This window comes from Heloderma suspectum, chromosome 7, assembly GCF_057233095.1.
Source record: "Heloderma suspectum isolate Gila_16-S chromosome 7, 16-S_ref, whole genome shotgun sequence".
NCBI classification, from domain to species: domain Eukaryota; kingdom Metazoa; phylum Chordata; class Lepidosauria; order Squamata; family Helodermatidae; genus Heloderma; species Heloderma suspectum.
In genome coordinates this window covers 123,860,237-123,885,826 of record NC_139464.1, presented here as the reverse complement: position 1 = coordinate 123,885,826, position 25,590 = coordinate 123,860,237, and the positions used below count along the sequence as shown (strand labels likewise).

The 25,590-nt window shown below is 46.0% G+C and overlaps 1 protein-coding gene across 1 annotated transcript in view; it reads left to right on the top strand.

The window, feature by feature from the left end:
• The window catches only part of LOC146340295 (potassium voltage-gated channel subfamily KQT member 1-like), a 474,824-nt gene that overhangs the window by 80,601 nt on the left and 368,633 nt on the right, over positions 1 to 25,590 (top strand). The window lies entirely within an intron of this gene.

The following is a 25,590-nucleotide window of genomic DNA, read 5'->3' as shown; positions in this document are numbered from 1 at the left end:
GAAACACCCCAGAGCGTCTCATTGCCTGTATGCCCATCAGACGAACCGAGGTGGCCCATGACTGCCTCCGCCCATCGCCACTGGCCAGCAGTCCATCAGTGTGAACCTGCATGTGCCAAGGGCAGCTCCCACCCCAGTGCACTCTCGGCCCTCACCGTTCAGGTGCCTCAGGGCGTTTACCAGAGTGGTGTCCCTCCCACCCCTTTGTGCCCACACCACTCACCACAAGAGGGAGTCAGTTGAAAGCTTGGTTCACCTCCTCCACCAACCAACTAGGTGTCAGAATTGGATCGTCCTTTCCCTTCGCAATCAACGCTACAATAGACAAAGCTTCAGGCTAATACAACTTTATTTTGCTAGGGCCTAGTCTCTCTACAAGTGCAGATTCAAGGAAAACTCTCAGGCTGCCCCCAGGCTCTGCTTTTTTTTATTCCTGCTGCCTATTTTTTGTCTTTATTTAAGCCAGCCAGGACATTACATTTTTATCACCACTACTATTATTACTTTATTTAAGCCTCTGCCTGCCCGCCTGCCCTCCGTGCCCAAAGGAACCATAACTGATTTAATGAGCTTTTCCCAGTTTCACTGTGATGCCCATGTGTATGCATGGCTTACCTCTCGGACAAGCCTGGCAGGATCAACCAGGTCGCCTTCCTGCCCCGTGCCTGGGTGGAATAGCTGAGCTTGGTGGCTTTAACGCAACAGGGCTATTGCTTATCCGCACCCTGCTGCACCCATGGGTGTCTCTCTTCCAGCCTGTGCCTACCTCCGCCTGCCTCTGCCAGCCTCTGCCTGTCCCTGCCTGCCTCCACCTGCCTCCCTCTGCCCACTGCTGCCTGCCTCCAGCTGCCTGCCTCTGCCTCCTCTGCCTGCCCACCTGCCCACCCCACCCAAAGGAACCATAACGGATTTAATGACCAGGGGGAACCTCTGGCCAGCAGGCCAAATCCGGTCCGCAAAGATAGCCCAACCAGCCTGCAAGCCTTCCTAGATTCCTCGAAGGACAGGGCTCCATCTCCAAGTCCCTCCCACCCACAGAGGAATGCCCACTGTGATATCTGATCTGTGGTCGCAGGCAAGAGCAGGGGATTCAGTGGCGAGGAACTCGCCTGCACGGTACCTTCCCCACTGCGGAAGCTCCCACACGAACAAAGCCTCCAGGATCAAGGCAGCGCCTAAAGGAGTGTTCCCGCAGCCTCCAGCTCGGCTGTGATGGCTTCGCCTGGCCCGCACCCTCTCCCCAGTGGGCAGGTGAAGTGGCTTTGGTGCAAACGGACCTTCTCTGAGCTGGGAAGACAGCATGTCACAAAGCTTTCTCAGCAGACGTGTTGGGAGTATCACCCTCCCAATGTGCCTGCTGGGAACCAAAGGAGGATAGGGCATGTGGCTGTGCCCCTTTGGACATCGGGTGACATCATTTCGCCCCCACGGGCAATCTAATCTTGCCCTGTGCAATCTAAGGAAGGTGCCTTGGTTTAGTATTCAAGTGTAGGTTCAGCCCGGGAAGAAAAACACACCGCAACACACACACACACACACACACACACACTCCACTTGGAATTTCTACCTGCCCGTTAGTTGAGGACAGGCTGAGTCTTTTCCTGTTGGACCAACAGAATCAGTACCTTTGCTTTATGTGAGAAAAAAGTATGAGCAAACAGTCAGGTAAAAATATGCTGCCTCTGATCCCTCACCAAAGTCTTGAGATAGTTGCCAGGAGCACACACAGGAAGACCAATTAAGTAAGGTGATTGAACTCTTAACAGGATTTTTTTTTTTATTGGCAACAAAACTAGGCAAGACAAAACTTTTTCTCCCTGCTAATTTGTTTGGCTATTGAGCCTTTGGCAGTTTATAGAAGAATGGTGTAAATGGTGTGTAAAGTAGAAATTAGAGACACAGACAGAAATATAATTATTTCTGAGTACATAAAATGAATGATAAAATTTGTACTAAATGTTAAACTTTATTGAAGATTAGAAGTATTAAAGAGAAATAATATTTACTGAGTAATCTGGTAGAATATTTGGGATTTTTTTTTTTTATCAGAAAAGCTTCCACAATTATTTGTTATCAGTTGAATGATTAGGAAAAAAAGAAAGACTTTAACCAGTGGGACAACCTGAAATTGTTTTGATTAGGCCATTAATGTAGCTATGAATATAATTCCTAAATTGTTGTTCCTTTTTATTACATTATAATTCACAGTTACAGGATTAATATTAAACACACACACACACACACATACACACACACACTTGGTTTGGGGGAACAAACCAGCAAGGATTAGATACGTTGCACTGCACAAGAAGAAAGGGTCTCCTTCCTGAACTTAACTCTCTGCTATATGGCTGCACAATTAGCTTGGGTTATGAATTGTTGAAGAAAGCACAAGACCTGACATGGTATGAAAAGCAAGGAATTCCTCTACTGCTGAAGATCTTATTATAGACCACAAGGAAAGATGGAAAATAATTTATAAAGGGTAAACTTAACTCCTGAACAAATATTCCCTAACTGCAAAAGAAAAGAAAAGAAAGAATATTAAGTCTAGAAATATCTCCTCTTTAGTCAAAAATACATGATGAGAATTTCATTTTTTTCAACAGCCTGGTCTGTTTAGGATGTGGGAAGCATACAGTCTGTATATTTATGAATGATAAAATGATGTTGCCATACAATGAAGTCCAAAATGAAATCAATATTAACAGAGCAGGCATTTCATCACTTGTATGTTAGGGAAGAAATATTATTTAAGCAAACAGATTTAAGAAAAGATTTATTAATTTATTATTAGAAAGGGGAAAACTAGCTTTTAAAAAAAGTGATGGGTAAATTGTACCGGTATACAAAAATGCAGCAGAAATTGGATGATATTTTTGAAATGGTAAATTTTAAAAACTGATGGAATGACATTCTAAGATTGTCTGTCAGTGATACATGACACCAAAAAAGTTATATAGAATGAATGTAGTAGGGTGTTGAAAATGTAATTTTGTAAATTTGTAACTGCAGACTTTTTCCATGCAGATTTTTTAAAAAAATACTGGGAAGGCATCCTGGAAGTGGTACAACGAAATCATGCAATGTATAGAGTGGTGGTTCTACTGGGATATCTAAAAAAGAACATGAAAGAGACTTGGGGCCTGGCTTCACGGGTGATTTGCTGATGATTGGGACCATTTCGAGGCCCTTTGCAGCACAGGACATTGTGGCCAGTGTTCAGCCATCCTGGAGTTTACCTGTGGGGAAGCCGCATTTTTGCAGAGTATTTTTACTCCATTGTTTTTGTTTAATTCAACTCCCCTGTAGTTCAGCTGCTGTGTGCCCATCCCTCCGGTTTAAATTCAGTATGATCACGCTTTCCTAGAGGTGTGTCTTTCACCTGGCCCTGCCCTCAGTAACCTAGGTAATTAGAGTAATGAGCCTGCCTTTCCAACATCAAAGCTCTAGAGTGCTGTCTCAAGCACTCAGAATCGCCCTATGCTCCCATTTCACCAATGGGAGTTACTAGCCTCCATTTCCCAGCCCGTCCCCATTGATAGCTGTGATTATGCACTTCTCTGATGCTTGTGTAACTTCGGCCATCCTCAGATTCTTGTGTAACTTTGCTTCTCTGATGCTTGTGTTACTTCGCTGCTTCTCTTCATGGAGGGAAAGGGCTGGCTGGAGTTGCCTCCTCTCAAGAGCGCCCTAGCGGCCTCTTACAGTAGACTCCAATAGCCAACTCAAGACACAGACAAAAGGATTCTTTTCAAAGCTTTAATCCTTTTACAACTTAATGACTCTTTCAGATGTAGGGATGTATGAATCCCTTACATGGCTCCGCGCAGGGGCATCTGCGGTGGGGGGGAGGTGCTCTGTCCCTCCCCCCAGAATCCTGCCCGTGGAGCCGCCGGCCGGCTCCAGCTGCCCACAGCTGGACATCCGGCCTCTGGGCTGCCCTGTAGGGATGCAAATGGCGGCTGTCGTAGCCGCTGCCATTTGCGTCCCTGCGGAGGCCGTGATAGGCTACGTAAGTATTTATGTAGCCTATCAAGGCGGGGGGGGGGGACACAGCGTACACAAATGGCAGTAGCTGTCGCCATTTGCGTACGCTGGGGTTCCCCCCTCCCCGCCATGATAGGCTACATAAATACTTACATAAGTATTTATGTAGCCTATCATGGCTAGGAAGAGGAGGAAGCAAATGCGGCCAAGACGGCCGCCATTCGCAAAGCAGCACGGATGGGAGCAGGTAAGTGCTCCACTTCGCACACCTTTTGTGGGGTGGGGGCAGCGGGGACTTTGTCCTGTGCACCTTTCGTGGATTGGGGGGCAGGGGCTTCGTTCTGCAATGGATTTTGGGGGGCTGAATGCACTTGCATTCGTCCAATCCGTCGCGGAATTCTCTGACATCCCTATTCAGATGCTAATCACCAGCGACTAAGCAAGGAAACAGCAGAGTGGCCTTTGCACCGAGTAGGCAGTTGATCCCCGTTTGAAGGAGAGTCTCTTGAAAACCCTGAACTTATGGGCTAGGGAGAGATCCTCCCTCTTTCCCTTGGGTCCTCGGGACATGACCGTTGTTTGCATGCCAAATGAGCACTATGCCTCCTTTCTGCGCCCTCCATCTGTCGTCGCTCCCTGCGTCTGTGCGGAGCGTCCAGCAAGCCCCCCTCCAGTGCTCTCTCACTGCCAAAGTCACTATCTATCCCAGGAATGCTGGCAGGAGGAATCTCTGCCAGCTGCTCCTGTGAGAGATGAGCGAGCTCCTCTCCCACGGATTGCTGATCCTCCTCAGAATCATAGAATCATAGAATCATAGAATAGTAGGGTTGGAAGGGGCCTACAAGGCCATCGAGTCCAACCCCCTGCTCAATGCAGGAATCCAAGTCAGAGCATCCCTGACAAATGGCTGTCCAGCCTCGTCTTAAAGGCCTCCAGTGTGGGAGAGCCCACCACCTCCCCAGGTAATTGGTTCCATTGCCGTATTGCTCTGACACTCAGGAAGTTTTTCCTGATGTTCAGCCGGAATCTGGCTTCCTGTAACTTGAGCCCATTATTCCGTGTCCTGCACTCTGGGATGATCAAGAAGAGATCCTGGCCTTCTTCTCTGTGACAACCTTTCAAGTACTTGAAGAGTGCTATCATATCTCCCCTCAGTCTTCTCTTCTCAAGGCTAAACATGCCCAGTTCTTTCAGTCTCTCTTCATAGGGCTTTGTTTCCAGTCCCCTGATCATCTTTGTTGCCCTCCTTTGAACCCTCTCCAGCTTGTCTGCATCCTTCTTAAAGTGTGGTGCCCAGAACTGGACACAGTACTCCAGATGAGGCCTAACCAGTGCTGAGTAGAGGGGAACTAGTACTTCCCGGGATTTGGAAGCGATGCTTCTATTAATGCAGCCCAAAATAGCATTTGCCTTTTTTGCAGCCACATCACATTGTTGGCTCATATTCAGCTTGTGATCGACGACAATTCCAAGATCCTTCTCGCTCGTAGTGTGGTTGAGCCACGTATCCCCCATCTTGTAACTGTGCATTTGGTTTCTTTTTCCTAGGTGCAGAACTTGGCATTTGTCCCTATTAAATGCCATTCTGTTGTTTTCTGCCCAGCACTCCAGTCTATCCAGATCACTTTGAATTTTGTTTCTGTCTTCCAAAGTATTAGCTATCCCTCCCAATTTTGTGTCAGCTCCTGGCCAACTCCTCTCGCTAGACAGCTAGTACCTGAAACATCGGGACTCTGATTTTCTCAATGGGAGAATAACACTACAGATTCTCAGTGGGGGAAAGCAGGAAACAGAGGCTCCAGACTGAGAATGGGTGAAGCGGTTAGATTGCTATATTTACTCCCTGGAAGTGTGCAACTGGGCAACAGAAGATAAAGACTGGGCAACAGAAGATAAAGACTAATGCTTGTGTAACTTCTCTTCTCTGATGCTTGTGGTACTTCCCTGCTTCTCTGATGCTTGAGGGAAGATTGCCATCCCCAGCAGGGAAGCCTGTCAGTGCAATCCTTCCTGAAGGGATGCTGTCATGTATTGCAGACTTTGCTTTTTCAGGGAGAACAGGCCAGAACAGAAGAAAGGGGGTGGGAACATAAAGGGGAAAAGGGGGTACGACTGCTAACTCCCTGAGTAATTGCTACAATGGGGTGAAATTGCATAGGTGGGGACCCCTCATGGGGATCCCCCACATGCTGTAGTGGAGGACGGTGCAGTTCTGCTTTTCCATGGAAAAGTGAGCATTTTGTCCCCCCATTTCCCCCTATTCTGCAGTTACCTCTGTTCCTTTAAGGTTTTATTTTTGCTTTGCACGTTTGTGCATTTTTGGATGTGTGCATTTTCAGAATTGCAAACAGGGAGCTTTTACTCTTTCCTTTGGGATTAAACAAATGTGCATTAGCACTTCAGTAGCGATCTACCATGGTATCAGGATCACAGGAAGCTGAAATTGACAGCAGAGAAGCCTGTCATTGTGAGCAGGGAGAAGTGGCCAGAAAAGGAGAAAGGGGGCGGGAGCTCTAACTACCTGACTGTTGGCTGGAATGGGACAAAACTGTGCTGGTCAATGTTCTCATGGGGAGCCTTTAGATGCTGTGAGGGATAATAACATGGTAGCTGGACAGGGGTGGGAAACAAGCCCCTCTCATTGGTTGAGCAGCACCTGCTGGGTTGATGACATTCAGTTCTACTCCCCCAACCCAACCCGGAAGTATGTTGCTTTCAAGCACTGTGTGAACCATGAAAAGCAGATTTTTAAAGTATGGTACATGACTTTTCTTGCTTCATGTGTCCCTGATGGACCAAAGCCAATTCCATGAAAATCTGAATAATACTCCAACACGCTTCTCATTCCATTGTCGTGAAGATCCCCCCTTGGTACTGAGGAAAGATCCCCCTCCCCCCTGTAGACCCCCCCCCCACATCCTCCCAAATCTGCTCCAGAGGTTTGGGGCACATTTGGGAGGGCATGGGGGAGCAGGGGAAAGGAAAGTCCTGTTTGCATGAGTAACAGTCTGCTCGTGCAAATTGGATGTTTTCCAGTATTAACAGAAGCAACAATTGATTTAAGAAAAGAAAGCTTGGGGACCATCTAGGGTATCACTGAAACTGAGAAATTAACTTTGTTAATCAATGTGCAAAGTTGGAATGTAGACAGGGATTCTTGTATTTACTCTGGATGAAATGCATGCAATTCTGAAACAATCACAAGAAAACTTGTCAAGTCCCAGATCATATCGTATCAATATCATTAATGTTTCATGACTTGCATTTCATGCTTTGAGTTTATCTGTATCTTACAAAAACTGTCAGGGTGCCTCTGAATTGAGAAGTTCAGCAATAATTAACTATATTATCTCAGAGGCAAACTTACAGTTACAACTAACTTTCAACTTTATACGTGTAACTTTATTTGCATTGAAGAAGGCTAATGAACCAACATGCTAACGTTTGCCAGAGCTACTGTTAAGAACTCATTACATGGCAATGTTTAAGCATAAATGTCTTGGAGCATGTGCTTAATTTACACATTTAGGGTTTCACCATCAAAAGTAGGGCAAAAATGTTGCTTTCGTCAGATAGCTTAAGCACAGTTTACTTTTCTGTCTTGCACTATAATTTTACAAAGTAGTTACCCACTTTAGATTAAAATGTCAGTTTTCAAGGTCCCCTTCTCCTCCATCACTAAACAATAGGTTTAGAGATGCTATCACTGTGTTCTTTTTTAAAAACAAAACACAAACACAAACCTCTCCCTAATTGCTTGGCTGTTTGTTTGTATTGCTAAGGCAATTTATCTCTGGTCTCTAGGTCAAAATGAATGTATCAGCCCATTATAGTACAAAAAGCTTAGTGTATGGCCACTCAAGCCTACAGTCATTGCACGCTATATTGGGTCCTGTGCTTTTCATTCCATGTGACTGTTTGACTTTGCAGTGTGCTGCAATGGCATTTTTCATAAGTTACTGATACTTATCTCCTCCTGGTTTGCTTTAGCAGGAATATGTACAGTCAGATAGCAACGAGACTAGATCGTTGTGATGGCGTCTACTTAGTAGACTGTCAGCAATGTATTGTTTTGTGCTCCTCATTTCCCTGTGCAGTAGGAAATTTCAGGGGAGCAGCCATTTTAAAAGGTCCATTTCCTAATGAGAAGAAGGCACTGGAGACTTACAAAGTGTGCTTTAAGGTTTGTTTACAAATATGTGCATTGAGCATGGAGGAGCAGGCAAACACTCTGTTCTAGATCTGTGAAGCCACATCAGTTTCCTCCATGCCACTCTAGAAGCTCTCCACCTCACCGCCGAGGCTGCTTCGTCCCAGCCAGTTGCAAAACCTTGCCTTCTGCCTTCTTGGCTTGCTGTATTTGAGCTGTTTTTATACAGTATCCAGCATGCAGCTACACAAATGGGCTGTTCCAGTAGCTAGTAGCCACTAGCCATCAATGCTTAATTAAGAAAGCATCATTTTAATGCTGCCCAATAAAGTATCTTCTTTAGCTATTAAGGGCGCAATCCTACGCAGATTTAGACAGAAAAAAGTCCTACAACTTTTTTTCTGGGAGTTGTAGGACTTTTTTCTGTCTAAACCTGCGTAGGATTGCACTCTAGGTGTACAAAACCTTAAGCGATGCTCATGTTGCTGGCCAAGTTACTAGTGTATTAAATCTCACCATAACTGGGAATGTTTGGTGCTCCATTGTCAAGTGATAGAACGTTCAGTGTTCTGTACTGCAGAAAATATTAAAAACATCTCAGCACACAGAGAAGAATAGACTAGCACTGCATATGGAGGCATGCCCAGATGGCCACATGGGTTACTCTCTAAAGCACTTACTTTCCCTGCTAAGAACCATTTTACATATGCAACATATCAGGTGCAGTTTTTGTTTGAGCAAATGTTTTGAATTCTGCCTACTTAATATTTCTTCCTTCTTAAATATTAATAATAATAATTATTAATAATAATAATAATACATTGCAAAATTAGAATGCCATGGAGAAGGTTTCTAAAGTGGCCTTCGCTCTCATGCATTAATTTCATATGTGCAGGATTATTGATGTGGGTCATTTAAACAAGCAATCCCCTATGTGTTTGAAGTGGTACAGTAACGAAAAGAAGTAAGTCATTGTGCAGGCTACTTGGAATGCAGGAGATTCTGTTAAAAAATATGCCCTTTGGACTTTCTCTCCTATGGCCAATTGCCATTAGGCAACAACTCTTTTTCTCTGGTGTGTATGGCACATGCCGTTTACAGATTTATAGGTCAAAATCAGTCATTTGAATTGCTCTCAGATTTAGCCCTTCCCCACAACTACACAGGTATCCTGAAGTGACCCTTGAATACCCAGTCATGATAAATGTGGATCTCTGGCCTTCCGTCTTGGATTTTTTAAAATCACATTGGCTTTCTTTTGGACAGTTCTGTCAGCTGTAATTTCTCCAGTCAGCTGTAATTTCTCTTAGTGTTGCCATTCTTTGGTAGGGATGTACGAAACACTTACCTTATTCCGCTCCGGTGCATCCGCGGTGGGGGGAGGCGCTCTGACCCTCTCCCCGGAATCCTCCCCGGCAGGCTCCGCAGAGCCGCCAGCCAGGGCTGGCCACAGCCAGAGTTCTGGCCGCTGCTGGGCTGCTGCGGCCGCAAATGGCCGTCGTAGCGGCTGCCATTTGTGTCCTTGAAGGAAGCCGTGATAGGCTACGTAAGTATTTACTTAGCCTATCATGACAGAAGGGAGCCATGAAAATGGCGGCCGCTACGCCATTTGCGTGGCTCCCTTTTGCCGTGATAGGCTACGTAAATACTTATGTAGCCTATTACGGCAAAGAGCAGGGGCGCAAATGGCATAGTGGCCACCATTTGTGCCCCTGCCTTTTGCCATGATAGGCTACGTAAATACTTACATAGCCTATCATGGCTTCCTGCAAGGACGCAAATGGCGGCCACTACGACGGCCGGCAGCGTCCGGGAAACCAGCCGGAGGAGCCGCCGCCGCATCCATCACCAGGTGAGCTCCGTCCCGGGGGGATTCCGCAGTGTGGCGGGGGGGGGAGGCCATTCCGCCACGGATTCCGGGGGGGGGCGGATTCTAAAGAATCCAGCCTCACTGGAGTCCATGGCGGAATTCTCTGACATCCCTATTCTTTGGACCTTTTTGGCTGTGGCTTTCTAGAAGGTGATATATATGGATGGATGTCATAATCTTGTTCTCAAAGCTTGTCAGATTTTCAAGATTAAGCTTGTTCCATCCTTTTTCTGCATAAGCACGTGAGGGTTTTTTTTTAAAGTCTGCATAGAAATTCTTACTTTTTATCTCAATTTTTCCAAATGTGCGCATTTTGTGTGTGGATTTTTCTAATGTATGCATCCCCCCAAGTATTTTTCATTGATGTACTGCAGCTTTTTGCACACTTTTCTCAAACATATACATTTGGATGCGCTTCTCACTAATATGCACCTTTTTGTGCACATTTCTTTCCCCAACGAGCTGTATTGACAAGCTCAGAAAATCCATATTTCCAGACAATTCTGTATTGGTTCGGGTGGTGCAAATTTGCTAAATCCACATTAAAAGCCCGACGTAACAAAATTCTCACCCATCTGTTTTAAAACAAAAGCAAGAACTTTGTTCTACAGAGATGCAGAGAAAAGTCTTGTGTCCTATGGGCAGTTAGCAATGCGACAGATGTGCTAACATAAAATACATTTTGTTAGTGTAATGGACCTCTAGTGCAACACCAGTAGCATTAGCTGTCACAATGGGTTTTCCAGGGAATCCTATCACACCAGCAAAAGCCATTGGTTTGCTGGTGTGCTAGAGGTTCTTATGCTAGTGAAACATAATTTATGTTAGTGCTCATGTCACATTAGATAGTGCCCTGTATATTTGTGTATTTATTGGTGTTCAGTAAATCAGTGTGTATAAGAACATAAGAAGAGCCCTGATGCTGGATCAGACCCAGGGTCCATCTAGTCCAGCATTCAGTGCACACAGTGGCCAACCCACTGCCCACAGGAAACCCATAAGCAGGACAGGAGTGTCAGGGTGGAAACCGAGCCCACAGAGCCCCAGAGCAGTTCTGATTCTGAGGAGGAACAGCAATCCGTGGGAGAGGAGCTCGCTCATCTCTCACAGGCACAGCAGCTGGCAGAGATTCCTCCTGCCAGCATTCCTGGGATAGATAGTGACCCTGGCAGTGAGAGAGCGCTGGAGGGGGGCTTGCTGGACGCCCGGCGCAGATGCAGGGAACGACGACAGATGGAGGGTGCAGAAAGGAGGCGTACCACTTGTTTGGCGCTCAAACAACAGTTGCGTCCCAAGGACCCAAGGGTAAGAGGGAGGATCTCTCCATAGCCCATAAGTTCAGGGTCTTCCCATGGTTCCCCTTCAAACCGGGACCAACTGCCTTACCTGGAGCTTAGGCTACTCTGCTATCTTTCCCCAGTGCTGTTCCTTGCTTAGTCACTAGTGATTAGTATCTGAAAGAGTCATAAAGTAATAAAGGAATAAAGCCTTGGAAAGAATCCTCATCGTCTGAGTCCTGAGTTGGCTATTGGAGGGGACTGCAAGAGGCAGCTAGGGCGCTCCTGACAAGGAGTGCCACAGCGCCCTCCTTAAGTGTATCGAGTGTATCAAGTCACAGATAGGTAGTTATCCACATTGGAGGTAAAGAAAGCTGCACTTCTGAGCAGGCACGTAAACTTTTAATTTAATGCTAGACCACCCGCAGCATGTTTACTCATCACTCACGGGTTTGTTGCAATGAAAGCAGGAGGAAAGTTCCAACCTTACAAGCTTTGATTTTTCTTGTGTACAGTAGATTAATATTAGATTACAGATATTGAAAGCGTTCATGCATTAATCTAGACAATAAAGTCTAGACTTAGGTGAAGAAAGCAATCAAGCAATACGGTGGCTTTCTCTCTGGAATAAATGTTTAAAGCAAAACAAGACCTCAGCAAAACGTTGAAGGCCCATTGTGGTGCGAATTTAGGAACTGATTTTTTTTCAACATAAATGTCTGTACAGAGCATATCTGTCAAGATGTGAAAGCGATCATGCATAGATGTCTAAAGTTCAGCTTTACTGCTGTTTGTGATGTGGTCACTTTGTGCTAGGAGAGGTGACCTTTCAGTAGTCTTCAAAGCTCTAGGTACTGAATCTTCTCTAAAGCAGTATCCAGTGAGTTTTTAAAGCTGAATTCAGCTCAAAGCAGAACTGATTTCTTGCTTTATAGGTTCATTGGCAAACCATAATGAATTTCAGGGCATATCTAGACTGTAGACATAAACTGGCTTAGTGATAATTTCCGTTTCACTGGCAACCATGGAAACTGTAGTTGCTATATACAGTACATGGGAGAGGCATCGCTCCACATGCTATTCCTACAAAGGTGAGGCTGGGCCATCTCTGCAGTGGCATGGCACATTATGTTCACTGAGCTCCAACTGGCCTCTTCATTTTTGGCTTTGGAGCAACACTTTTTTTTTTTTTTTTTAAGCTCTTTAGATGTCTGCAGACCAATTGGCTGTGATTTTACACTGTTCTGTAGATGGTGTATTTTTAATCTGGTGGTTGCTATTTTTTATGTAGTTATGTATTTTATGTAGTTACTTATTTTATTAATATTCCATCATCAATATTTTAACATATACAGCTTCAGAGAGAGAATGCAGGTAAAAATCTTTTAAAAATAGTTATGTGAGTGTAGTTAGGAATCTCTAACTCTTTGTAGGAAGGTAGGTGTGTATAGGATTGCAGCATAAACTGGTGTACAACTGCAGTTTACTTCTACTCTTTGAAGTGCCGTGGTGCCCGTGAAAACATGAAAGTTTTCCGAGAGAGAGCGAGAGAGAGCGTGTACGCGCATGTCCTGATTTCTTTCTGCATTGTTTTTGCAGCACACTTTTAATAAAGTTTTTCTTCTACTGCCCACCAGTAGTATATATGCAAACTGGATTTCTGTATTGTGCTGCTTTTCACCGCTGTTACTTCCAAGTAGGCATGCAGAACTTGCTGTTTTCCAAGGGCTGCTTTTCTGTGTGACTCTTAGGTTAATATTAGTGATAATGATGATAAAAATAAATTTGTCATGATGATATGTGGATTCTCCCCTCCCACTCATGACCTTAAAGTCACTTGATTCAGTTTCCTTCTCTGTTCACCCTGGGTTGTTGCTGGAACAAAACAATGTGGCTTCCAAGGAGTGATTTTGTGTGGATTATTATTATTTTTGCGACAACAGGCAAACGGATGGATTTTGGATGTTCTGAGAACCTGCTGCAGTGTCTGACTCTGGGTTACGTCAGCGCTGCGGAGTAATCCACGGCTGCTATGCCAACGTTGTTGGAAGAGAGAACAGTGTATGACTCACTGCAGCGTAGTCCAGAGCTTTTATCTAGTCTGCTAGTGGGTAGGGGGTTGGGGTTGTGTGTTTTTTTTATGGAAATACAGTTGTGTGTGTGTGTGTGTGTGTGTGTGTGTGTGAACTATTTAATGAAAAGGATACTTCCCATCATTTCCTTCATTAAATACTGTGTGCATTGCTGTAAGATAATTACGTTTTTCTAGTATAGAATTATACTTTATTTTATTATATTTATATTTTACCTTTCCTCCAAGAACTAAAGATCTCTTCATTTTTACCCTCACAACGACCCCGTGAGGTAGGTTAGGCTGAGAGGTAGCAACTGGCCCAGATCATGCAGTGAGAAATGGGAGGCATTTGCTGCTCCTCCTTAGGCAGCAAAATGTCCTGGGCCAGCACTGGCTGTGTGTGTGTTCTCTTTCGATGTTGTGTCTGAATGAGTCAGTGAGCAAGTTCGCACATCACGCTAAACCACCCTGAGGATAAGCCACCATGAGTTGGTTGTTCACTCGATCACCCATGTTACTCCCAACAGATGACTGGGTACACTGTGGCTTGCTGTGGGTTGTTTCCTCCTTAGTCCTCTAACCCACTCCTGGCATGTATCCCAGGTGCCTTTGCAGCAGAAATCCTTGTTTCCTCATTCCCTACATCAGCACCCTTTCTGCTTTTGGTCCACTGGGTTGCTGGCTCATGAGGGAGGGCCCCCCCCCCACCATCGGATCGGCAAATACATAAAGTTTTCTGAGCCCTTACGGAATATGGATGCGGCAGCACATCCGCAAACTTAAATTATTATTTTTTAAATGTGGAGTCTTGCGCAAGACCACCTATCCACTATTTTGCCCACCATACCGATATTTCTCTCTCGTCAATGCCCTTGTCAATTTCATCCTCCACTTCAGCGCTTGACTTGCTAGTGAATGCCTTTTTATTAAAATGCTGCTTCACGTACTACTGAAGTAATTACACCAACCCCCAAACCTCCTTCTCTTGCAGCCGCAAGCTACTTTCAGCTCCCTGCATCCTTCGCGCTTGTCCTTCATTCCACTCATTTCTGTTGTTAGCTGTCGGATAGATAGATATATAGGTTAGGGCTGTGCAAGGACCCCCCGATCTGCCTCGGAAGCTGCTTCGGGGCGTCTGAGGCAGGCCCGATCAGCTTCAGGCTGATTCCGGGGGGCGACCCGCTTCGACTTCCAGAGCTGAAGCGGGATTCAGATGGCCAAATCCCGCTTTGCCCTCCCCCCTTGCTGCACTGTCTGAGCCTCCAGCTCCTTACCTGGCCCCTCAGGATGTCTGCCGGCAGCCATCTTCCTGTTCCGGGAAGTCACCAGTTTTAACATGGCAACTCCCTGTATTTCTGGAAATAGATCTTGCGCCATTTAGCACCCAGAAGGACTCACAGACGCAGACTTTGCTGAGGACAGTGGCACAGAAGCCACAGAACTATCTGGTAGGTTCCCCTCCTCCAGTGCTGCAGTCAGGCCAGCTGCAGTGTGTGTGTGTGTGTGTGTGTGTGTGTGTGAGAGAGAGGGTGTGTCTTACATATAATATGATAATGATAAGACACCATTTCTTGAATTCACCCTTTGCCAGATGTAAATGTGTTATCTTTTGGTGATCTATCGCTCTCATACCTATCTGTGAATATATCCAGTCTTTCTCCAAAGAGTACTTTGAATACCTTCATTTGAGTGTGACATCTTTTCTTAGGGTTCTTGAAGGGTTAAGGTTGTAAGGCTTTGTGAGTTTATCTCATACACCTGTATGCCATAAAATATTTTATGATGGGTGCAATGAATAGTTTTTCTCTCAAGGAAGTTTTTATTTACATTTGTCCTTAGTTGGTAGGGTTTGTTCAAAGTGATCTCTCTGGTATGCAAGAATTTCTGTTAGTTTTAAAATGCTGGAGGCAATGATATTCTCAAAAAGCAAAGCTGCTGGAAATGTGCATGCATATAATAGGTGCTGTGTGGCTGAGATGTTGGGATGAAGGTTTCTCCAGGCTGTTGGTGAGAATCCAAGCTGGTAATGGTATAAAGATTCCATCAAGAAACTTCTTCTATTACCTTTGCTGTGCGCTTGGGTAATGCAAGAATACCTGGGTCACACATGGAAGGAACATAAGAAGCTGCCTTATACCAAGACAGACCATTGCTCCAACTAGCCCTCTAGATGGGTAGAGGCTCACCAGTCAGGATTCTTTCATAGCCTTACCTGGAGATGTTGGGGATTGAACCTGAGACCTTCAAAGCAGGGGCTTTACCACTGAGCTATGGGACATTGTGGCTCCTACCCATGCCAGAATTGCCCTAGTTTGTGAAAGGGATAATGCTGACATCGGGAGGAGCCAAAACCTGAGCTCCTTCCATGTGGCCCAGTTTTCTCTCATTATCTACATCACGCATGAGCATCCTGTGGCCCATGGGCCCTGCGCAGCTCTCGGAAGCCTCCTATGCAGCCCACAGCATGTGCCCATGCCTCCTGGTGCCCCCCTCGAATTCCCCCCCCGCACCACAATTATGCTGAGAATGAGGGCACAAGGGGATGACACTCATGCACCTTCATCCCCCAGCACAGTCGCCTTCCCCAAAGTCCACCAAACTTTGGCAGACCGTGAGGAGCCCAATTAGGCCAGGAAGAAGGTGAGCAAGGAGAGCTGTCCCTGCACGCCCTCTTCCCCAGGGCTGGCCCAAGAGATTTTGCTGCCTGAGACAGAGCAGCAGCCGGCCTTCTCCCCCAAGTCAAGATTCATGGGACATATTGCGAGCCACGTCATCTTGGCACCGAGACAGAAAATCCCACAAGCGCCTCTCCCCCTGCACATCTCCACTTAGGAACTGTATTATACTTAGTGGTATATAACTATCACAAATAAATAAATGTCAGTAGAAGTGCAATAATGATAAAGTAAATAATGAATGATTTGCTGATCTACCTTGAGACACAAAATCTGCTGCGTGATGCAGCCGCCTCACTCACCGCACAGGGGATGTACAGTCTCAGTGACGCAGCATTTACATTTGTGTTTCAGAGGGGAGGTCGTGGTGGCGGCAGTGTGTGTGTGGGAAGATAAACCCTCAGCATGATCGGGATCCCCACAGGCCTCTAAACAGCTGTTCCGCAGGCTGTCAAGGGTGTGACGGAGCTGAGGAAGAAGGGAGGCAAGGCAAAGCTTCCCTGCGCCCTGTCTTCCCCAGCCCAGTCGTGCTCCTGAAAGCAACTCTTCGGCAGGCTGTTTGGAGCACAGTTTCCCTGGGGAAGGGGCACAGTGTGCTGCCTTCTCTGTTTAAATCACATGTGTGTGTTTCTCTCCTAGCAACCCTATAGGTGGATCAGCAAGCTGAGCTGAGCCTGAGTCCTTTCCTCTCATGTGAATGTGGGCATAAACATTTGTTGTTCGCTGCTCTGGAATCTCTTTAGATGTGGAGCAGTATATCAATTTTGTAAATAAATACATAAATAATTTTTTCTCCTTTGATGGGCAGAACATAGCTGTGATTTACAGTAGATACAAGCAAAGGGCTGGATGTGCCTGATCATGGCAGCTAAGCAGAGTCAGCCCTGGTTAGTACTTGGATGGGAGACCACCTAGGAATCAGGCTTCCTGCACTGAGCAGGGGGTTGGACTTGATGGTCTTGTAGGCCCCTTCCAAGCCTGTGATTCTATGATTCTTTACAACTAGGAAGATTTACTGTTTCTTCTTTTTTTGTCATATTTAGAGCTGCAGGGAACCCAGAAGCTATGTAGAAGCATGGTAATAGCAGGTTCTATACCACAAGCTCTCAGATTTTGTCTTGAATGATGACTCTCAAACTTTCTAAAGGAAACCCGTTTCTCATTGATGAGCCCTTGAATGTCTGTAATGGACACCCAATGCTGAGTTCACACTGCAGAGGATTCTGAAACATATTCTAGGGGGTACACCAGGGTTGGGGCTAGGCACCTAAAAGATCCGGGGCACAGGCCCAGGGTAGAGGATGGGTCACAAGAGGTGGTGCCAAGGGGCCATGAGAGGCAAAGGGCTGACCCATAGAACTGCAATAGAAAACATTCTTTTGAGCCCATATTATCCTGCTGCACCAGCAACAAGTAATTGCACAGCATCCAAAACCCACCTCTTCACATGAGCATCCCCACCACTTTAAGATCATGAATGCAAAGCAGTGGGGAAGAGTAGGGATGGCGTGGACGCCCAATTCTGTCTGGAGGCACTCCCCTGCCCAAATCCCTGAGCCCCATTCACCGAGCCCCTGCCCCTGCTCGCCCCCTGCCTGCACTCGGTGAACAGCCCACACTCCCCCTGGCGGCCTCATCAAGCTCCATGGTTGTCATTAAAAAAAAAAGTGATCGCAAAAATGGGCATACTTGTGTATGCGTGAAAATGCACATTTTTGCGAACGTGCATATTTACGTATGAAAAATGGTGACCATGGAGGTTGACGAGGCTGCTGGGGTGATTGTGGGCTGCTTGCCAAGCGCAGGAGGGGCTCAAGCATGGTCCGGGGACCAGTGAGCGGGGGTAGGGGCTGGGCGGGCACTGGAGAACCCGGGCAGGGGTGGGTTCGCACATCTCTAGGGAAGAATGCACACAGCCACACAAAGTTATGATGGTGATGATTATATTTGCAGAGCCACACAGAAAAGCAGTCTTTGGAACCCAGGAGGAAACCCACTGCAGAAGGGGACACAGAGCTATGCAGATGAGGTTAGTGATAATAATATCCCTAGAGCAATGTCTGCGCATCCAAACATACATCTCTTTACCTGCGCATCCCTCTCGCCAAACCTCCTCAGAAGCAAAAGCAAGAAGCAGTACACAACATAAAAAATAAATCCATCCTATGAATGCCTACTCTGAAGCCAGAAGGATTGGATTACTCGTAAGTAAGCATGGCCACAAGTTCTGACTGCATCAAAAATCCACCCACCCCACAAGCAACCACAAGCAGGTTTTTTAAAAGGAAAAGAAATACCACCATTGCCAACCCAAGCAGGTTTATAAAGAGGGGTGGGACATGTTCTGGACTACAACTCCCACCAACCAGCACAAAAAGGTTTGGGGGGTGGGGGAAAGACCACCACCAACTAGTATGAAATGGCTTGGAAAAAACAACTCCCCCGGCAGCAGAAATGGCTTCAAATTAACACAGAAATAAAACAGCAAGACCTCCAACCCAGACACACATACACACACACACACACACACACACACACACATAAAAGCAAATAAGGCTGCATAAATACACATTTCTGAGAGTAAGCCCTGTTGTATTCAATGGGGCTTACTTCTGAGTACACATGCATAGGATTACACTGTAAATTTAAGTAGCATATGGTCATGTGGCTGCAACAGGCACCAAATTGTGCCGCTCTCCCCCAGCAGGAGGGCCCGGGCCACCTCCAGTGGGTGCTCTTGAAAGCCTGGCTAGCCGCTCACCCACTGTGGCATCTGCTTCGGGTGGGTCTTGTGAGTCTGCCGGCGGAGGCCCCCATTCTCCCGACTTCTCACGAACAGCCATCACTCAGTAATGCTGAAGTTACGTCCTGCATCTAGCATGGGTTTGGACTCGATGACCTCCAAGGTCCCTTTTCACTGTAATGTTCTGTGGTTCTATGAAAGTGCAAAAGTTTGTTCATGTCCAGTGGTTATACAATTCCTAGGCCGTAATGTTTTGGCTGTTTTTCAGGCTTTGCATCTCCCTCTCCCGTCAGCCTTCAGGCTAGTTAGTCGGCGTTTACTAGACAGGATGTGTGGCAGCAATTGCAGGCTTAGTTTTTCCACTCTTAAGCTGAAGCTATAAACTCCGTCTCCCACCCATTTGTCTTCCTCGGAAGGGCCAAGGGCGCACTTCAGTAGCTGATAAAAGCTTTCAAGTTTCTTAAGCAGACTTGTGTAAAGTCGCCATGGGTGTGTGCCAGAGATGAACAGGGCAAGTAGGCAAACCAAGAAATATATACTGTGGAAACCTGATAGTTGTTCTGACCCTCTGTGCCTCTGTTTCCCTGGCTGTGCTATTGGTATGTATGTCCGTGCGACTGCAACTTTTTTCCTCCTGCTGCTTCAGCACCACCAGTAGTTGCTGTATTCTGGCTGCGCCTGTTATTCAAGCCCCCTCTCCATCCTCTATCTGCCTTTTGTTGAGACTGCCGTAACGTAGCCTCTGATGGTTTATGTTTGCTGAGGACGGTCTTGATTTCTCTGGTGCTTGTCCCTGGTAAATCACATATTTACTTTTTTGTCTTCTGGGTAGATATGGCTATGCCTTCAAAAATGCAGATTAAAATTGCTCGTCCGGGTCTCCTATTTGCATTGGGAAGAAATGCACTGGTGAGAGTGGTTTTTGTCCTCGACAGTTGAACGTGTATGCGTCCCTTTCCCCCTCCCTGTCCAGGACTTGCTGTTCTGAGTGAGACTAAAATGCACTTGTGACCAAAGTGTTCATAACCATTTCTCCTGTATTCTTAAGGTACCATTTACATGGGTCTTCTCCTTGGATGAGGAAGGCCTCAGACGTTTACATGTCTTGGCAAATTGTGCCATTTGCTTCGGCAGGGGCCTGTGAGACTCCCCGCATGTGCCCGCACTCACCCAAAGTCTCGCGAGACATTTGGTTCCAAGGAGGTGCTGGCCAGGCCTTTTGGACCCTGCACAAACTGAGAGTTTAACTGAGAACACTGCAAACACCTCCCTGCATCTTGTCATTGCAAGGGAGATCAGTAGCAGCAGGGAAGCTTGTTTTCATTCCTGATCTTCTTATTGAGGAACCCCTGATGAGCTTCCAAAGAACTCCAGGGTTCTCTAGACTGCAGTCTGAAAACCACTGCACTGGAGCAGGGCCCCCAATTTGGCTGTGTCCCCACCCTGATGAATACATAGTACCATGACTAATTGAGCCCTGTTTGTGTTCGAGATAAAAGACCTTTTTTAATGGGCCTGGGAGTTGTTTTCTAAGGATTATAATAATGCTGCTGTTTCATTTACAGTAACTCCTAAATCAAATAATAAGGAACATAGAGAACAAGCTAGCTGGTCTTGAACAGAAATTCATTTTTATCCTTAGAGGTTGGAACATTTCTTAAAAGGACATTGTGGCCCTGGTTAAAATAACTGTACGAGAGGCATCTAATTAGCGTCTCTGAGATCACAGACCGAAACTCTTCCAAATTTTGTTGCATTGTGCAAGAGGCAAGGAGTGTGGTGATATCATGGATGATTATGCCAAGTGACACACAGAATGTTTCTTCCTTGTGCTGAAACGTTTTTATTTATTTTTTTAATGTTGTTGTTTTAAAGTCCTATTACTTGGTGGTTGCTACACCGAAACAGCAAGAGCTTTGGATACGAAAACTTCATTGCTTTGGCATTTTCCATGTTCATTCAAAGCAAACTAAGGTTGGAGATAGGCAGCAGTGTTTAAGAGCACTGAAAGCAGCTTGAGAAAGGATTTTACTCTTCATGGTACAAGGACGCATTTCTTTTGTCTGACAGTCTTCTCTGGTTAAACGGATTTTGCAGGTTTTTGCAACCAAAACATACACATCTCTGTTTAAAGAGGTGGTAGTGAGATGAGTGTACAAACAGGATTGCCAACATTTAAAATAAATATTCTGGTACATGGGTGGAGCCTGAGGATGGAGCCCAGCGGTCGTTCCCAATGGTTTCTGGTGGTAGGGCTGCCTGCCTCAAGTCTGTATAGCACGAACCCCTCTGCCTATTACCATGGGTGATGGGTGGCCCTTGCCCTGATAGGTCTTGCTGATAGGTCTGGAGGCAGAGCCCAGCACAAAGGCAGTCTACTGACCCAGGTCATTTCTCGGCATAGGAAGCAGGGTGGGAGAAATGAACAGAGAATGAGAAATGGAAGAAGGGGAGGACACTTTAGGTGGGTGATAGGGTTGCTTGCTGCAATGAAAAGAACTCGCCTTAAGGCTTTTCATGAGTCCTGTGTTGTATAGATGGGATTTCTCTGTTGTTGATTAGTTACATAACAACAAATAAAAGTTTCCCAATTAAAACGCAGTGCTTTCTGTTATTCAGTTGTCCCGGAGCCTGTTTGGAAGATGTTGTAAATCCTTTATATTTGCATATAGGAAGTCCGAATTTGGATAATTTGAACATTTCACTCTCTGCTAAATAGAAATAGCCTCTCTCTGATACTTAGATTAAACAAAACAGAATGATCTGAGAAATCAATATATGTGTAGGATTGTATCCAATTTTCCTGGGGTTCATTTTCCACAGTGAAAGGTGCTGTTCTGGGGGGCACATTTTCTTTGAAAGAGCAGAGCCCCACTAGAAAAAGAATACTTTTGCTAAAAAGAAACTGCCATCTCATCTCCTTTTTTGGCAAAGCACTTACCAGTGTGGGGAGGGATTGAACAGTGCATCACGCTTTGTAGGAGGTGATCCAGAGAGTGATACCTCCATCTTTGTTGGCAAAACTCTTTGCCAAGAGTGGGGAGGGATCACACTGTGCATTGCACTGCAGATCACTGCCTCTAAAGTGGAAACAGATGTTTGTGCGCCCCCAAAAGATCACAGGGGGAAAAGGTTTCACTCTCCTCCCCTGTTTCAGCTCAGCACTAATGTGAGGTTACATTATATTCAGATATTTTTTTCACTATAAAATCAAATCCAGGTCTCCTTTGTCCCATACCAATGATCTCTCCACTCCACCATGCTGGGTAATCTGAGTGACAAGTCAAATAGTGACTTTTGCTCTCCCAAATAATATAAGACATTCTCTATTTGCTGAAAGCACATTCATGATTCATACCCTACGTGAACAGCTTGGGCAGCTTGCTTATCATGTTGATCATGCAATCAGGAAAATAATGTTTCACACACACACACACACACACACACACAACTAGCACTATGTAAAATTGAGTGCACTCTTATTTGCAAGACCAGATGTTTCTTCATATAAAACATTCTGCTGATCTTTCTGCTTTGGCTTTTTGCTATTATGGTGGTGGTGAAATCCAAAATCCTCTAAGTGATGAACTGAAAATATTAACACAAAGACTTGGAATTGAGTGTCTTGGGGCTTTCTTCGTGCAAATGCAGAAGTCTTGAATGGGTTATTTTTAGCTGTTTGTTTTCCTCAGAGGAAGAGATAAATGAAATCAGCTGTGTCAGGCAAAATTTCACTAGCGTGTAAAGTCTGATAAAATACAGAACCAAACAACAAACCCAGAATGTTTCAGGGGGACTAAAAAGTACACAGTAATGGAATTCCTCTTGAAGAAATCAAATAAAAAAAGCGCCCAGGGGGTGGGGTTGAAGAACATCATCATGAATTCTCATTCAATACAGCTAGTCTAGGATTATGTATCCTGATGTTATATATCTACCATGAAGTGGTTCACAGTTGGAGTTGAGGAGAGGGGAGGGGAGAGAGAAAAAGGGAGGTGCTGCAGTGGATTTTAGATGGCTTAAGATTTTTGAATGTGGATCTTGGGGTATGTCAACATACTTCTGATTTCAGGGTCTAGGTGACTGGGCTGTCTTTTAGGCAAAGGGGGATAATTGTGACCCCACTGATATTGGACCTTTCTTTGAGTTGTGCTCCGTGTGACACAGTCTTGTAGCAAGCCAATAGCTTGCTTTAAGAACCTTCAAGGGTTCTTAAAGATAGACATTTACAAAATCACTGTTTTAGGCCGTATGGGATGAGGTTTCAGGAGCGCCTGGATCTGTGTCCTACACACAGTAGTGTTATGCACCATGGCTGAATGTTGCCTCTGTTCCCCATGCTGACGTATCAAAGGCACTCAAGCTAGGTGTCCTACTCCAGCACAACGGTCATGCGCCAGATCTCCGTGGAAACAGAATGAGAAGTGCTTTTCTGTTATATCTGGGTTTTCATGAAATCACTTTGGTCCGTCAGGGGCACACGAAGCAAGAAAAACAGGATATACAGTATCTAAAGGCCTGCTTTCATGGGTCACACAGCACTTGAAATCCCCATACTTCGGGGTTGGATGGGAGGAGTAGAATTGAGCATCATCAGCCCAGTAGATGCTGCTCAGTGAATGAGAGAGGCTTGTTAGCTGCCTCTGTCCGTGCTCCCCTGCTCAGGGAAGTTTACTGGAAGTGCTCAATTAAGTCCCCATAGTTTACTCCACACCTTTCCCCTCTCATCCACCACTGGGATATCATGAAAGATTAAAGATTAAGACTGGGCTTATATGAATGGGGAAAACAGGCTGTATTCTGTGAACAAGTAAAGCCACTGCTGAGGTATTCTGAGTGATTGGAACAGCAAAACTGCAGTTTTTGCTACATGTTCTCAATAGGTAAATGAGCTTGTGAATGGGAAGTAGTACTAAATGGGAAGAAGCCTGTGCCCCAAAGTGCTACTGTGAATGTAAAGAAGCTACTTGGCTATTCTGAATTATTGAAACCACGCTATTCCCAGGGCATAGTCTGAAGGCCCATGAGGCAGCCCCCTTGCTGAAGCTAAGCAGGTCTGGGTCTGGTCAGTGCTTGGAGGGGAGACCACCTGGGAACCACACCTAGCCACCTTGAGTTCCACGAGGGAAGGAAGGTGGGATATGAATGTAATAAATAAAAATAAAATAAAATACTCTGATACTGTGAATGGGAAAAAGAGGCTATTCTGAATGACTGAAAGTGCCAAGAGGAGTTACCATCTTTCATAGTTTTGTTAAGAGCGGAGCTTTGCAGCAACAGGCCTGCCCACCCCCGTATGCTCCTGGGGATCTCTCAGCAATGAAGGGAGCAAACTGCCCAGAGGCAGGGAGGCGAGAGGAGGGAGGAAGAGGAGGGTGTGTGGCCTTCTCCCCACCCCACCCTCCGGCCAACTCCAGGGAATGATTAGCCGCCTGTTGCGGACGAGGGCAGGCAGGGGCGAGAAGACAAGTCTCCCATTCCCCGCCCTCTGATCAGTGGTCTAAATGCTGGAAACAAAGACAAACAGGAGGTCGAGGTGCTCCTAGGGGAGTCCTGGCCGTGCTTCTCCAAAGCTGCGGCTGCGAGAAACAAGCAGCTGAGGAGAGGCAGGAGACTTTTGCGCACATTTGCTGATCTGGAAATTTAAAATTTCCTGACCCCTCTCTGCTGCCGTGCTCAGCGAAGTGCACTTGAAGGCAATGAGTTACTTCAGAGTAGCCATCGTCTCATGGCCGCCCTTTCAAGATGTGAACGGGGGAAAACCCGTGTCCCCAAAGTGTGCTATTGCCAATGGGGGAAAATAAGGAGGGAGGGTGGCACCACCCCTTGCCCAAAGGTCACCGCTAGGCACAGACACACCCCAGGCACGCCCAGCACACAGGGTTTAATTCGGGTGAATGGGGCACGCTGCAGCCGAAGTGCACAGGAGCTGCATTTAAGGGAGGAGAACGCACTAAAACAACTTTCAGAAAATGTGTGTTTTCTAGGGGGAAGCTGTGGATTGCTGCGGGGTGGCGAGGTGTAATGGCCCCAGGCCTGTCACCAAGTCACCTGTAGTTTTAGAGGGGCCTAGAGATCCATAATGCTTGGCTTAGGTTCATTTTAAGTGCAATTTCCTTGCTAGTGGGCCTCTGAGCATGTGAGATGAGTCAAAGGTTTATAGCGCGGCCTCAGCATATTCCATGCTAATGAAGGCTAGTATCTTATCAGGGCCTAGGATGTGCCTGAGAAGTGAGGCTATGTTTATGCCGAGTCACAGGTGGCTGTGCTGGGAAAGTTCTGATTGTTTTCCCTCTGAACAAGTACTGTTAGCCTATGGGGGGAAAGTTGCAAATGAATGCTAATTAACGCTTGCTGCTGTCATGCTGCCTCACTGCTGACATGTATGGTATAAAACCCATTTTACCCCATGGCTCTGTGTTCAGAGAAGCTGTCTGGTCCAACCATTGGGTACACCTGTGTGCTGTAAGTACTCAATAAAGACTCCTTGTAAGCAAACCTGGATCTGGCTTATCATTATCTTGCACCTCCAAACCTTAGCAGCCCATGGCCAGGGCATACACAAAGACGTCATATGTCGTGGATGACCCTAAAGTGCTCTCCCACTGCACTAAACCACACGTGTAGATGACCCCATGGAAAGCTTAGAGGATAGTCTAGTCAGGAAGCTAGGCAAGAACAAGTCTCTCTCCAGCAAGAACAGAACAGCTACCAGAAACTCCATACTTCACCCAGATATAATTCAGTCCTATGCCACCTAGTGGCTAAACTATATAACGACAGTATCCACACGACAACCAACCATAGCAGT